The 9,343-nt window shown below is 52.7% G+C and overlaps 1 long non-coding RNA gene across 4 annotated transcripts in view; it reads left to right on the top strand.

Moving 5' to 3' along the window:
- The window catches only part of LOC102493693 (uncharacterized), a 40,517-nt gene extending 31,214 nt beyond the window's left edge, over positions 1 to 9,303 (top strand). Inside the window, exons 3-4 of one of the 4 annotated variants that reach the window (XR_001370952.2) lie at positions 889 to 1,006; positions 2,520 to 2,651. This is a non-coding gene — a long non-coding RNA (uncharacterized LOC102493693). Of the gene's footprint in view, positions 1 to 888; positions 1,400 to 2,519; positions 2,652 to 7,469; positions 7,509 to 8,031 lie in introns of those variants that run through there. The other 3 variants (XR_003550651.1, XR_001370953.2, XR_003550650.1) reach the window with 3 other exon arrangements.
- The last annotated feature ends 40 nt before the right edge of the window (positions 9,304 to 9,343 follow it).

Here is a 9,343-nt window from a genome sequence, read left to right as displayed (position 1 = left end):
GATTTTGGTAATGCATTTAAGGCATCTGTCCCCACACTCTGACATTAGGAAAAAGCTGCCATCAGACCTGATGCTATTTGCATATTAAAATAGAAATGTTAACAAATAAAACTACTAAAGGGCAAGAGTCCAAAGTCCAAGTGGTCCTCTGATCCCTCATCTCCAGGGTGGGGACTGTTGCTCCCTTACTGTCTCTTCCCTTCTGCTGAGAGCAGGGAACAGGACCTAGTGGAGGGTGGCGGTGCAGGTTCAGGCCCAGGCTGGGGCTGAAACCCTGCCCTCAGCTGTTTCTGGAAAGAGCAGCCTGGGTAGGGGCCCTGTGAGAAGCAGGATCACTCCAAAGTCCTGTTCCTAAGGCAGGAGCTTCCAGTTCTTCCCGCAGGTGGGCCCCTGGCTCGATTTCCACTGCCCTCTCCATCCCTACCCTTCTTCTGAATCTGGAGGAACAAAAACTCTGGGCCTCCAGCCCTCGGAGCCTCTGGAGATTCCCTGAGGACCCGGAGCCCCGACTCTGGCCTGGACTAGTGAAAGAGCAGACTGAGCCACCCCCACACCAAACTCCCCGAGTGGAGGTCCGGCCTCCATGTGCGGAGTCTCTGGAGCACGCTGATCTGAGCTGTGATTAGCCTGGAATGTTCCCGGCCCAGTTCGCAGGATGTCCGCAGGGAGACTGTGGGAGAGTCGGGCTGTCCCAGCTTCTTCAGGCTTGGAAACCCACAGACTGAGGCCTCTCTTCTTGCCTCAGACTAGTTCACCCACCATTTCTAGCAGCCTTCAAAGGGCTTAGGCTTCTCAGGGGCCTTGCTCATAAGGTCCCTGTCCCCAAAAGTCTTCCCCTTCCTCTTTCATCTAATTCCTACTCTTTCTTTAAAACTTCTCTCAACCCAGGTGGGTCGACGCCCTCCTCTGCACTAAGTACTCCAAACTTCCTTCTGGCACTCATGCTGTCTCCGGAGGAAGCACTTGCTTTGTGAAGTGTCTGTCCACTGTGACTGTCTGAGGAAAGGTACAGCAACATCTCTGGGCCCTGGTACATAAGACCTGCTGTGACCATGAAATGTAGGTGTGCAATTGGAATGGAACAATGAGTGGTGGTCACATGTCGTGGCTTTGAGAGTCCACAGTTCACTGTGGGGGTGGCAGTGGGGTGGGGCACAGAGGAGACTTCACCCCTCAAGTGGTTTTCCCACACCTGGAGCTGCACCTCTCTCCAGGCCCTAAGCCCTAGGCCCCGTTTCCCATCCACTCGCCCCTTGTCACAGCCTGATAAGGGTGGTAGAAGGTGGTACAGAGGAGGAAATAAGTGCGAGGCCACCTGCCAGCTAAGGGACCTTGGCCTGTCTCCCTTTCTTTCTTCCTTTCTCTCTTTCTTTTTAAAGTTTTAGCCATAGGGACACAAAGCAAGACAACGAGAGGGAAAGTGAGAAATCATGCCTGAGTGGAGGGAGAGGATGGCCACACTGAAATCCCTCCTCCTCCACTCTTCTGGGATTTGGGGCACACGTGCACATGCAGTGTGAATTTCAAGCTGTCAGGTCCAGGACTCCTACTGTGGTCGACCACGTGGGAGTCTTAACACATTAAACAGCATGCCACCTGCTAGCCCCAAGGTCCATTTTTTTTCTGTGTACCTTCTCAGTGTTGCTCTAAGGACTGAAGGAGCTAATCCCCAAAACGAGCCACTTCCCTCCCCACATCCATGCTGAATGAGGGATACCCTCTTTCCCGGAGGTCTATGATGTCCTCTGGAGAGGACAGCTCTGGGATGTGACTTGGCATTCAATTTACACCCTTTGTCCCCACCCCCCTCCCTATGACCACATCTCTCCACAATGCAGAAGCCAGAGGTGCTCTGGGACCTACAGCTGTGGTGTGCAGGGGAAGCTCCTGGAACAAACCAGTGACCTCAGTGGCAGATTTGTGGCCTGCTAGACTGTGTTTGGGTTTGGGCTGAGGGCACCTCTGACGTTATGGGCCTGGCCTTGGTCTTATGCCAATTGCCTGTCAGGTCCCAGGGATGCGGGCATCCCTGCCTAGGCCTAAGGGGGAAGAGAGGCAGGGTGCCCAGGCATCTAGGGACTTTGGCCCTCAGAAACATGGAATTTGAGAGCCGCTACCTCACTGCCCACCCTCGGGCCACTTCTCCCAAGGCCAGGATGACAATCTAGGTAGAGACAAAAAGAACTTGGACCAGGGCAAAGGCCAGCATGATACCCACCTTCTCCAAGGCCTGGGGCCTAGGGCATGGTAAGTACTCTGAAGGCAGTTAGTTAATCCTGACTAGCTGTGTGTGACCTTGGGCAAGTGACTGCATTTCTCAGTCTCATTTCCTAAATTATAAAATAGGAATGACAACATCACAAGTCTCAGAGAGTTATAAGGAATTTCAATAATTAAATAGGATTACAAAACTAATTCATTTAAATGGATTAAATAATAAACTGCATTTAGCTCACAGTGCACATACTAAGTGAACAATGAGCAGCAGTATTAATATCTCTCCCTTGCTGTGTTCCCAGCATCTCCCAGGATACTTTAATACTGTCCAACCTAACAGTGTGAACCTGTCTAACGCCTACAGTACCTTAAAGAGGAGCTCAGTGAGCTCAAATGAGAAGAGAGAGTACCACCAGAGGGGCCAGCAGGTGGCGTGGTGGCTGGGGCGCTGAACTCCTACATGGGCACCTGTGGTTCAGTCCCGGACCTGGCGGCTTGCTTTCTTGCTTTCCCTTTCTCTTTCTGGCCAAATTTAAAAATAAAAACAACAAATGGAGTTAAATAATTTTTAAAAAATTATTAACCACCAGCAGGTGGTGATTAAGGGTGCTAGACTCCCACATGGCTAACCAAGGTTCGAGTCTCTGACCTGGTGGCTTGCTTTCTCTCTTTCTCTCTCTTGCTCACTCTGTCCTTCTCTGATCAAATTAAAATAAATAAATACATAAAATAAAGTTAAGTAAAATAATTTTTTAAAAAGTACCACCAAATTCTTTTTTTTTGAGGTTTTCGCTATAGGGCGCGTGCGCTCACCAGACAGACAGAGACAGACAGAGAGACAGAAAGCGAGAAATCACCCCCAGGGGGGACGGTCATGCCACAATCCCGTCTCCTCCATTCTCCTCTCGGGATCTTGGGCACGCACGCACACGCGCCCGGAGTGAGTTTTTTAAGCCACCGGGTCTGGGACGCGAACCGCGGTCGACTACGTGGGAGTCTAGCGAGCGACATAGCCATTACGCTAACTGCTGGTTCCCACCACCAAATTCTGAGACAGGGCCACCCACCCTTTTTGCAGCCCTCCACCCCCTGCCTGGAGTACCAAATGGTCCAGCTGCTACCCTTACCTCCTCCATGTGCAAAAACTCAGGGAGGTTCATGGCACCTTCCCTGTGTGGAGAACTTAGGCAGGCAGGCTGAGCAGGAGCCCTGGTACTGCCACCCAACTGTCAAGGGCTCTGCCCTGGAGCTTAAGGAAGCTCCAGTAGCTAGAGAGCACGGGAGAGTGGGATGGATGTCTGGTTAAAAAAAATGGATATCAAGGATCATACCTCTGCTCAGTGCCGTGCTTCTGGTTTCCGAAGAGGAGTCTCAATCTTTTCTCTCCATGAGCTAGGTCGTGGGCAATGACACCATAGCAATGACACTGTGCTGGGGCCTCAGAGGCATCAAAGCCCAGATTTATAGTCACCCTGAATGTGGAGAGCCTGGCAGACAGGAAAGGTGGAGGGCTAGAGACCTGTATCCTCAAAGCCGCAGGCCACAGGAGGAAAATGTTTGTGTAAAGTACTTCCCCATGTTCCAGGCTCTGGCCTCACTATGTGGAGAAACTCAAGGGTTAACCCCTGCCTCCATCCCCCCACTCAGTCTCATCCCCTCTGTAAAGGGAGAAGGAAGCAGAACACGTCCCCCCCCGCCCCCCTCCCTACACACAGTAGCTGGCTGAATTTGTGGACCCCTTGCTGCACTGTAGGATGCTTCTGGATAACATGGCACTGGTATTTGTGTGTCAGCTGAGGGACCCTGGCATTCCCTGAGGTCTTATAGGAAGAGATATGAGAGCTTATGCCCAAGGACTTAAACTAGTTGGTGTCCCTGGTCACACTGTTCCTCCTTAAGGCTGAGGTCTGGTTTAAGTTCTCCTCATTGTACAGCACCCTAACCACCGCCTCTGCCCCAGCCACCAGCCTGGCTGGTGCTGGCACCCCGTAGAGGAGCTGGCCCTGCTGAGGGACCCTGCACTCTGTCCAGGAGGCTCCAGAAGAATCTTCAGGCTTCTCTGCCCTCTGGAGGGGCCGCCTCTGCCTTGCCATTCCCCAGGGTCTGGCGCATAGTAGATGCTCAATACACATCTGGTGAATGAGCGAATTAAAGAATATATTTCCTCATGGGACAGCATGGGCTGGTGGGGGGGTGAGGGGAGAGGTGACAGAGACTGCCCCTTAATTTTTTTCTCTTCCTTTATAATAGAGTGTGGTGCCTCCCCAGGGAGGCCGCTGGCCCCTGGGCAAGGCAGTCTTTACCTGGAGGCAGGTCCAAACCAGATCCAGGCCAGAGTCTGGCTGGCGCAGAAGGGAAGCCAAAGCCAGGCAGGACCAGGCGTCTGGAATGGCAGTTTTGTTAGATGGGTCCCAGCTCTGCTGCCAGGGCCCTGCCATCTCCTGAGGAATGGAGGTTGGGGACTTTTCCTAGCCAGGCCATGGAAATGAGAAGGCAGAGAAGCAGTGACGTGCAGGCTGAGGGAGGGGGCGCTGTGCGAATGCCAATGTGCCAACCTCTGTCCTCGGAGTTCGTTTATTAAAAACCGCCCCAATCCCAGCTACTCCTCTGATGGGGTTGGCGGATGGAGCGCAGAGCGCTGGGACGCAGCGAGCCCACGGCCTGAAACCCCGCCCCTCGGCTGGCCCAGTAATTTCCGTCCGTGACCGCAAGGGGCACTACAGCCTTCTGCCACCAATCAACAGGCGGCACAGAACGGCGCCTGGCAGCCTCAGAGAGGAAGGAGGCCATTTGCAGGGGCTAGCAGGTTTACTGGGTGTGAAGGGTTAGGGATAGGGCACGAGAAAGGGCCTTGTCCAGGATTTGGGGCCATGTTCCAGGAGGAAGATAAGACACCGATTCAGGTTCTGTTAGGGACGTGCCCGGCTCCTGTCCCCTCCCATTGTCTGGCCTCCTCTGGCCAGCTTTGTCCCTTTCCCTGCCTCTTAACAGGCCCTCGAGCATCCTGTCATTCTGTTTTCATGGCTTATTGTTCTCTACTTGCCAGGGGTTTGACTATTGTGCATCCCCTACAGTCAGCGAGTCTATGGTGGTACCATTAGGATAGCGAAGGATACACTATCTTCATAGTTGTCTCCCAGCACTTGGCACTCCCCAGCGGCTGGCACAAAATAGATGCTCAATACACATTTGGTGAATAGTGAAAAAAATTCCCTCATCAGACATCATGGGCTGAGGGGTGGGAGGGAGGCGTGTGTGTGTATGTGTGTGTGTGCATGCACATGACAGAATGTGTGTGTGTGTGCACATGAAGAGAGAGAGATGAGCACTCTCCACAGGGTCTGGTCACACTGTGATCCTCTTAACCCAGTCCTCAGCTAGTCAGTTATCAGGTACTCATGCACAGGTCAGGCATGCTTCAGGCCTACCCACCCAGGGATTTAAACTCCAGTCACCAAGTAGAATCTGGCTTCTCTTGAGTGGCACATTATTGCTGCACACAGAGCCAACCCCCAGAGTCTCCTTTTTTTTTTTTTTTTTTAGAATTATTTAATTTTATTCATCATCATCATCATTATGGTCTTATTTTGACCAGAAAGAGACAGAGAGAGAGGAGAAAGCAAGCCACCAGGTCCAGGACTCAAACCGTGGTTAGCTATGTGGGTGTCCAGCACCTTAACCACCACACCATCTGCTGGCCCCAAGACTACTTTTTTTTCTTTTTTCTTGCCAGAGGTAGGAACTGGGGCCACAAGTGTGATTCTTTTTTTTTTTTTTTTCGTAAGATTTTTGTTATGCAGGCCAGAGAGAGTGGAGGAGAAAGTGAGAAATCACCTATTCCCCAGGGAAGAGTGGCCATGCTGTACTCCTTTCTCCTCCATTCTCCTCTTGAGATTCTGGGCATGAACACACACATTACCAGTGTGATTTTCAACCATGGTCCAGCGCCTTAACCACTATGCCACCTGCTGGCCCCAAGTGCCACTGTTTATTTCTGAGGGTCTTGTAGTCACATGAGGATTTGATTTTCAGATCCCTTTTTGCTTTTACAGAACCAGGAAGTCTCAGACACATATGGAGGACTGAAGAACAGAGGTGGGGTGGTTCTTGCACTGTGCTTGGAGTAGATCCCCTGCATTGTCAGCAGGCGTCAGTGCTGTGTCCTGGAACGGAGGCCCCTTTCAGGGCTGCAGAGTGCCCAGGGCCTCTGACCAGGGGATCAGTTCCTTAGCATATGTTCAAAGTGCCGATGAACTGAGGAGAAGGTAGTCTCCTGGGACCCAGGTCCCGGATGCTAAACAAATTTGATATCTTAAGTTTGCCACCCAGCCCATTTCAGAGCTTGAAAGCCACTTAAGTCATTAAGTGTCTTGTGGACAGACACCCTGGTGGCCGGTGGCATGCCCTCATTTAGGACCCCCCTCCTTCAAGGATTTGAGTGTCTATCTGACCAGCGGTAAATCTGAACAAGGACTGATAGAGACCTCAACTCTGGCACATCCAGTGTGAAGACCCGAGCTGATGGTTAGGATTTTAAGTCAAAGCTTATATGCAACTTGAGAATCCATTTAACCTTTAACTCTTGCTTTGAGTGTTGCAAAAATTCCCAAATCTAACTAAACCAAACCAAAGCAAAATGTAGGCAACTGACTAGCAAACAGGCAGAGAGGTGCCTTACCAAGACTCCCTTTGAAACTAAATGTTAACTTGACTTCCTTTTGTACAAATACTTACCTATGAACACACCAAGGACTTTTACACACACACACACAACACAAAAGGGTCTGTCGCCAACTATGGCAGTTTGGATAGGCTGACTTCTCCCAGTTCCAAGGAACAGAATAATTTGATATGGACTCCGCATCTCATCAGGTTAAAAAATCTCCAGCAGTGTGGTGCCAGCATGTGGTGTGGTGGGTAGGGGTGCTGGACTACCACATAGTCGACTATGATTTGAGCCCCTGACCTGGTGGTGGCTTGCTTTCTAGCTTTCTCTCCCTCTCTGGTCAAATTAAAGTAAATAAAGTTAAATAAAATAATTATTTAAAAAAAAATCTCTAGCAGTGCAAAAGCCTGGATGTGGGAGTGGGGAAGAAGTGTCTGTGCAGAGTTGCCAGGGTTTTTGGGTGTTATAGGCTGCAGTGCGGAGAGAGACTGAAATACGTTCCTCTCCACCAGCAGATCCCAGGAGGAACTCATGCATGCAACTCTAAATCCTGTTTATTTTTTTTCTGTTTTGTTTTCCTTTAAAGCCTAAAGCATGATGTGGCCGCTTCAGTGGGTGACAACTCCCCAGGTAGCCTGTGTGGCCGAGGTCCCGCTCAGGTCTGAGCGGGCAGAGCCAGCTCCAACAAGTGCGGGGGGGCCCCCCCCCCCTCAGCCACAAAGTCTCCCCGCAACTCGCGCGGGTCTCTCCCTGCCTTCATTGCTGGGTAACAGGCCGGGCCCGAGCCGGAGGGTGCAGAGACCAGCCCGCGGACCGCTCGCAGCTATTTGGGAAGAGTGAGGGGGATAAAGCGGGAAACAGAACCGAGTCTTCCCTCGCCCCTTCCTTAAATTCCAGCATCCTCCACTCACTGTGCCCGGGTGCGGCCTACTCAGTCACCCGCCCCGAAATCACCCGCCCCGAAATCCGAGGGACTGCGAGAGCAGAGTGGGAGCTACCGAGAGGAGCGCGGAGGGGCGGGAAGGAAGCGACGAGAGCCGGACAGGCAGCGATTGACTCCGCCGCGAGCACGCTGAGCCGGGCAAGCTGACAGCCGGGCCACCTGTACGGGCGCATGTCACAAGCACCCTTCTCCACCCTCTCCCTAGGCCTGGGCGCAAAGAACAACTGAGCTGGCCTGAGAGTGGAGGTGGAAGTCGCGGTCCGCCTGGGCGGCTGCGGCCGCAGAGTGAAGCCTTTTCCACCGCCCGGCCTCTCCGGAGCGCAGTGCCCGCGCGACCGCATCCAGGGAGCCAGTGGGCACCTCATTCGCCCCCTGGCGGCGCCGGGGACGTGCCGGACGCCGCCGCGGAATGAGCTGTCCACAGCAGCACTGGGCGCTGAGCGAGATCATGGAAGAATCTGGCAGCGGCTGGGAACCGGGGAGTCAGGCTGCCTTCGGAAGAAAAGGGGGGAGGGTGGATGGAACAAAGCAACTGTAAGATTTGGGGGTTTCCCGCAGATCCACGTGCTCCACATCCAGCGTGGGCTTCCCCACTACTGTGATGACTGACAGACAGAGAGGAATCTCATCCCCCAGTGGTCCTCCCTCACCTCATCCAATCTCCTTGGACATAAAAGCATCCCTCCTTCTCGCCCTTTCTGGAAAATATCTCGCATATCTCCCCTCCTCCTGCAGTGACCTGACTATGGTGGTTTGGGCCCATCCAGTCACCCTGGGCCTGTCTGCCCCTTAAGAACTCTGAGGCTATGCCAGGGGTTCTTAGGAGAGCAGCAACAGTCAAAAAGTGATCCCTTGAGTGCCCTTGGTAGTCTGGCACTTCCCTAGGCCTCATGGGAGGTGAAAGATCTTGACCTCTGGATGCTTTCAGTCTCAGGAGACAAGTACACTCAGGAAACAATGGGCACAGCCAATGGCCTAGGAGCAGGAGCCTCAGGGGAGGGCATGGTGGGGATGGGCCGGAGTGTGAACACTGGAGCTGTTAGAACTTGCTAAGCAGACAGGACTTAGGAAAAAGAAAGAATAGTCCTTGCCCCATCTGAGGTGAAATAGAGGGCTGGTATGGGAGGGCTGGGGCTCACCCCAGAGGCCCTGTGAAGGTCTGCTTCTGCAGTGGGAGAGCCAGAGGGAAGGGCAAGAGATGGGGGCTAGAAGCCCCTTTGGGAGAAAGCAGCAGTAACCTGTTCTGCAGCACTGACTGAGGCAGGGGGAAGGCCACCACTTGCACTGTCCTGAGGGGCATGTGTGCAGGTGAGGAAGCAGGGGTCCTGGGCCTCTTCAAGAGGTCGGGTCATACACTGAACAAAAAAAAGAGATTGGGCGAGACTTAGATATTTTTGTCAGGTAGTAGGAGAGGGAGGGGAGAGAAAGCAGCTCCATACTAGATCCAAAGGCAAAAAGATTAAGATGAGAGTTATGGGGTGGGACACAGTTACGTGAAATACGGAGGGTGGGGGAAT

This window comes from Tupaia chinensis, unplaced genomic scaffold (assembly GCF_000334495.1).
Source record: "Tupaia chinensis unplaced genomic scaffold, TupChi_1.0 Scaffold000484_1, whole genome shotgun sequence".
Taxonomy (NCBI): Eukaryota; Metazoa; Chordata; class Mammalia; order Scandentia; family Tupaiidae; genus Tupaia; species Tupaia belangeri.
This window is presented reverse-complemented; position numbering and strand designations above follow the sequence as displayed.